This window comes from Nannospalax galili, unplaced genomic scaffold, assembly GCF_000622305.1.
Source record: "Nannospalax galili isolate Female #2095 unplaced genomic scaffold, S.galili_v1.0 scaffold1014, whole genome shotgun sequence".
Classification (NCBI taxonomy): domain Eukaryota; kingdom Metazoa; phylum Chordata; class Mammalia; order Rodentia; family Spalacidae; genus Nannospalax; species Nannospalax galili.
Genome location: NW_008335824.1, coordinates 2,061,091 through 2,067,241, shown reverse-complemented (window position 1 = coordinate 2,067,241; position 6,151 = coordinate 2,061,091). Strand labels below are relative to the sequence as shown.

General features: G+C 39.4%; 1 pseudogene; it reads left to right on the top strand.

Moving 5' to 3' along the window:
• Positions 1-2,205: 2,205 nt before the first annotated feature.
• The window catches only part of LOC103732031, a 78,773-nt pseudogene continuing 74,827 nt past the window's right edge, over positions 2,206-6,151 (top strand).

The following is a 6,151-nucleotide window of genomic DNA, read 5'->3' as shown; positions in this document are numbered from 1 at the left end:
TGGGGGGGGCAACCCACCCCTGGTACTGTGGATTTTCTTAACAGTTATATAGTTTGGGAGTCTCTGTCTTCACCTTACCCATGCATAAAATGCCCAAGAATCTTACAGCTGTAGCCGGCCTTTGCTTCTTCAGGTATCTTTCAAATGGGTTTCACATCTATAAAATAATCGAAAGAAGGTTAACAGTATATATTAAATCAATCATAGACAAGGTCTCACACAAAATGGAAAGGTTTTGTGTGTTTGTATTGTACCCATGGCATGGGTACAAGGTATTAACTTGGTTAGCTCTTTATCATTTTTGGTTATCCCTTTGGAGTCATTTTGCACTTGGGGGATTTTATATGGAGTCTCTTTGTATTCTTTTATTCTTGATACACTTACAGGTGTTGGCACCAGTTGTCTGACCCTGCACTGGGCTAAGGAGGCAGGAGGTTTCTACTGTCTCTGCTGCACTCGTTGCTTCCCTAAGTTACGCAGGCCCTGGGTCTGCCTCCTGACTGTAGCCATATCTGTTATTTCTCTATTGACCACACCTGGCTGCTGGGGGAGAACTTGGTGGGAAAAACTGCTGCCACCCCTAGTATAACTTTTATGAGAAGAGAAATGCATTTTATTTAATCCTTGGGGATTCTTAACCACCCTGGGACAGTTTTTATTCTTTGAATGCCTTTTATAAACTGTTCTTCTGGTCTTAAAGACTTCCAGAAACTCCTTAGTACTGAATTTGGTTTTCTATCAATCTTTTCTCTGGGAATTTGGGCTCTACATAAGTCTTGCTACATTTGTCTTCAAGTAACCCAAATGTGCCATTTCTTCTGTCTGGCCTCTTTTATATCTCTCATAGGGTGTTCTGTTATTTTACAGACATGTTTTTTACATACTGGTCAGAATCAGTTAGAGTTGCCAAAGCTTGTCTCACTTTACAAAGATCCTGTCCCATTAAAGGGCTTAGTAAAACCAGTAAAGCTCCATACCATTCTCGAGGTCCCAGTTGAATTAAGCTTTCCTTCATATCTCTGATGAACACTGTCTTATCTGGCCCAGTGAACTGGACATCATATACTGCTTTTGTCATACCTAGTCCTCTCAGTAATGCCCACCCCTCCTTTATAGTCCTCTAGCCCCTGCTAATCATGTTAGTCTCCCTTGGTGATGACCAGGTATCTTTAATGCCTTCAACCAGCCATCCCATTAAGGACTGCTCCCCTCTGCACTGGCCTAGGTTGAACAGCTACTATCACAAGGATGGATGGGTGGTTATATAACTCAGCTGTGAAGCTTCTGAAGGACTTAGACTGACGTCATTTGTTCCCATGTCCCATACTCTCACAAGCCACGTGGCTAGGGCCTCTCTGTTTTCTTGCTTGTAAGTTTTTCCTAGTTTTAACAGTTTTAGTATGGAATATTTCCTAGCTACAGCACTTTTAGCTTTTTTTTCCTTTTGTATCAATGGTTGAATCTAAGGGGCAGCCTTAGCTACTTTTATTTTTAGGTAATTTTCCTTTTTACTATTGTCTGTCTCTTCCTCTGAGTCCTTGGACCTTACACAAGTTAAAATGTCCTGCTTTTTGCTTTTTTTTTTTCTCTCAAGCTCTGCAACTGGATCTGCCAGGACCTCCCTAGCTTTTTCAGCTTCCCCTGCCTGGGGCACATCTTTTATTATGCAAAGTGGCCACACCCCCTCTCTGGGCAATCCATTTGGGTCCAAAGGAGGTCCAAAGGGGGTACAAGTTTTTCTAGCCTTTGGATAACCTTTAACAAATCTTCACATACCTGCAACATACCCCCACATTTACAACATAGCTGTGGCCCATGCTTCTGTGTGGCTGGCATTTTTTTAGTAATCCATTGTAAAAATCACATCAGTGCCACCATCACTTTCCAAACTTCCTCAGTTTGTCATTAACACCATGCTGTTGGCTGTGCCAATTTTGTTGCCAGAGTTCTCTTGGGGGACCTTGCAAGATCAGACAAACCATATAACATATTTTTATATGAATTTATTATGGTTTATGGTCTTGGGTAGGGAGGGGGTAAATGGGGGGACTTACAAAGAAACACACACTGGCACCTAGCTCTGTGCAGCTCAGGCCGCCAGTTCCAGATCGCTTCCTCACCCACGCACAGTCTTCATTAGCTTTCACCCACAGAATTTGGGCCCGCATTTCTCACCCCAGATTGGTAAATGCCCCCCTCGCATCCATGTGGGTGAAACACTGGGGCCATCTTTTTCTCCAAGCCTGCTTCTGTGTTCCTGGTGGCTCGTGGCTTCCGTCCCAAGGTGGAGCAGAAAACCCCTCCCCAGTCAATTCTCTGGAGCAGGCCCGGTCCCTTGGAAGAAACAGGCAGTTTGGGAGACACCTTCCAACATTAGGAAGGTTGTATTGTTTTGTAGATAAGGAAAATGATGTTTAGAAAATCAGAAAGTTTGCCCAATATCATATAGATAAGTTTGGTGAAGATTTTGGGGTGCTCAAATTTCAAAGCCCGGGGAAACTAGTAAGTCGGTCTAGATTTTAGTTCTCAGGAATTCAAGATAATACAACACCTATGATTTTATTTATCCAAAATTGTTGAACCAATGAGATTTGTCAGTAATTTAATGCTTGTCTTTAAAAGGAGAGAGAAGTGTCATTATTTTCTTTTTGTCCCTTTAATGATACCTGTTGATTCAAATTAATATTGAAAGTTCAAAAATTAAAGTAGTTGTTTAGATGATTAATTCCAAAAACCTTGTGAGAAGAAAAAAGGAAAAGAAACCCTTTCTGGGATTGAGTTGGAGTAAGTAGGAGGTAAACAGAAGCAGGTAGCAGGGCAGCAGGAAATTTGGATCAGCTACATAAATTACATTATTTGTCTTAATTTTTATGTGTTTTCTAGTAGGAAGAAAATGCATTAGCTATATTTATAGAGGAAGTGAGTTCAGCATGATTTGTGTTTCAAAAGTAATGAAAGGAGAAAAGGAATAAAAAAAAAATGGGGGTGGGATGAGGAGGATTTATCCTAGAATTTTCTGTGCAGTCCAAGCAGGCCTTGAACTTGAAGAATCCTTCTGCTTCAGCCTCCTGAATGCTAGGATTACACCACATCTGGCTGCAAATTTTTAAAATGTTTTCAGAATGTTATAAATGAAAATCTTATTTCCATGGCTTTTGATATGTTGAGAATAAACTGAGCCTAAACACCTCTCTTGACCAGCCTTCTTTATACTAGTCATCATCCAATAAGTACTGCAAGTTATACTACTACATTTTTAAAGAGGTTAAGTTCAATGCCATGAATAAAATAATAGCAATATCTGGCATCAATAATATGCAGTATTCTTTGTGACTTATTAAGAAAAATAGACACATTTTGTACAGTTTATTTTCAGGCATTGAGGCATGCTTATGATACAATCAAATAGTATGAGGATTCATCATTCAACTAATTTACACACCAGCCTTCTGCTCATTGCACAGGAAAGCAGAGGAGATCCATTATGTATAATTTTCAGGAAAATCCTTTCATTTGACCTTTAAAGAACTTTTATTTGTAACAACCAGATGATGGATTCGATTCTGTATTTTATAATATTTGACTTGATTCTTATAGAGTACAAATGAAATATTTTTGATTGTGCTGTAAGTATATTTTCCCTTCTATAGTAAATCCATTTACTAAAACACATTATTCAAATTTTGTATGATATAACTGGAGACAATACCATGGGAAACTCTGTGATGTGATGGAAAATTATGAGATTTGCCCTGGCTATTGATCTGTATTCTGGAATAGATTTAGTGCCCCATTCTTCTCCAATGACTAACTTATATAGAAAACTAATATTTAACTTGTATTGCTTGGAAGTTATCCTACCTAGCTCCACATATCTTCTCAATTTTTGATGTCATTGATTTATAGGGCTTTTCTGTAGTGAACAATGTGGAACCATTTTCTTAGTGTACTTGCTACTGCTTCTCAGTGTGACCATTTTCCCCCAGTATTACCTTTTCGTTCATCCAATTCTCACCGTTCCTGGACTTTGTTGCATCTGGGAAGATCAACATCTTAGTCAGAGATGTCATTCATTTTATCATCTTGCATAGTAAAGACCTTGAAATCACAAATGCTACTCTTTGGTCAGAAGAATAGCAATATTAGAAACCATGAAAAAAGTTGCATGTTTGTGTTATCCTGCTCACCAACAAATTGCACTACTAGTTCCAGACTATGGCTGCCCTGAGATACTTCCAGACTGTTAGCTGATGGTTTTGAAAGGTTTTACAAACACGTATATGAGACTCATGATGATGAAAAAGGTAAGTTATTTACAATCTCTCATTATGCTTTGCTTATGAGTTGCATCTCTTTTGGGTAGCATGTTTCACCAATGATTTGGGAGAAACAAATAAATATGGGGAACTGAGAAATGAGAGTTCTGCCACTCCTTAAGGAAGTTGTCACAAAATGAAAAGACAGAATACAGGGGCTTAAACAGATGGGAGGGGGGATAATCAAGAGAAGAGACAAGTCTGTGACTGATAAGACAGGCATGCTCATATGCTATAGGTACTGATGGGCAGTGAAGAGAAGGTGGAAATAGGAAGGGCTTCTCAGAGGAGGAGATGTTTGATCTAGGACCAGAAGAAAGTGCAATATGTAGGAAGAGAGGGAAATATAGTGTCCTTTTCTAGGAAATGGCATGATTCAAATCCATAAGGGAAAAATGATAAAGACATGGCAAGAACAAAAAAATAAATGAAATGGGCAAGGCAAACTATAAGAAGGAAGTGAAAAAATCTGCTAATGTAGAAAGAGTAGATGGGGATTAAGGTCAATTTAAATGCATTGGCAAGTCTTTGCTTTTAGAAACTTTTGCTAAAAGGGAGAGCCACTGAGAGTGGGGAGAGAGACAGAGTCATGAGAGCATCTTGGGCAGGCGCATGCTCCACAGTAGGACTTATTGAGAAAAGAGGGTCTCTGTGGGTTAAGGAAAATGAACCAAGTGAAAAGTGACTGGAGCATGTAGAGTTGTAGAGCCCATTGTAAGGAGTATATAATGTTACGAAGGTACAATTGGAAGTCATTGGAAGGTTCTAGTATGATGTATGCTTTATTAAGACCATGTATATTTGAGTGTATGTAATGGAAAGGAAAAAGCAGAGGCAGCACACACATTTGTGAGGCTATTACAGTAGTTCAGTTAAAAAGTGTCACCAATTTGAACCAGATTAATGTCCATGCTTGGAGAGTAAAGCTATTGACTATCACCTTAATTTGGTGATGTTGGGATTTAGGGATAGAACATTAATCTGTATACTTGTTTCCCAATTTGATTTCCTTTGTAATTTGTCCACATTCCCTTTGTCTCCTGTCTATGGGGTAAACCCTTACTTTGAAATTTTAATATTGTCAATCTATATAACAGCCAGATATAAATAAACATCAACACATGCAAAAATCTAGGGGAGGATTAGTTGGGTCAGGGAGTCAGCAAGAGTGGGAAGGGGATAAAAGAGGTAATGGGGGTGAATAATTGTATGCAAATACGAAATTATCCAAAAAATGCTTTTTGAAGGATTGAACAGCACAGTTTGGAGTGAGGAAGGTGAGTGGACATAGAAAGTGATCAGCAGTGTCTGCTACGTTCTTGCTCTTCCTTCCTCACTTAAGTGCTCAATGTCCCCTGAGTCCCCGCCCCCCCCCCGCCGCACCATCCCATAACCTTAGATCCATCTCTTTCCTCTCTAATTGTCCTCCCTATAGATTTAACTCAGAAGCTGGTTCTTGACCCTAGCAAAGGATCAGAAAAAGAAACCCATACACTCATTCTCTTTAAAGCATTGTAGATGTTTTTTTCATTTTCCCAAGTGAAAAATGCCTCAGTCAAAGGATATACACCTTGGGTATTCCATTTGGGAGCATATATTTGGGATAATAATAGCAGGAGGGTTTTCCAGCATGCCACCCTTCACTGAGTGAAGATTTTTCTCATTCTCTTCTTATTATTAGTCAGTTCTGTCTATACTTGCTCATCAGATCTAGAATGTAATATAATACACTGCACAGTGGCACAGTGTTAACTGAGTCTAACCAATTTTTCTGCCTCTCTCTCTTTCTCTCTCTCTCTCTCTCTCTCTCTCTCTCTCTCTCTCTCTCTCCAGTA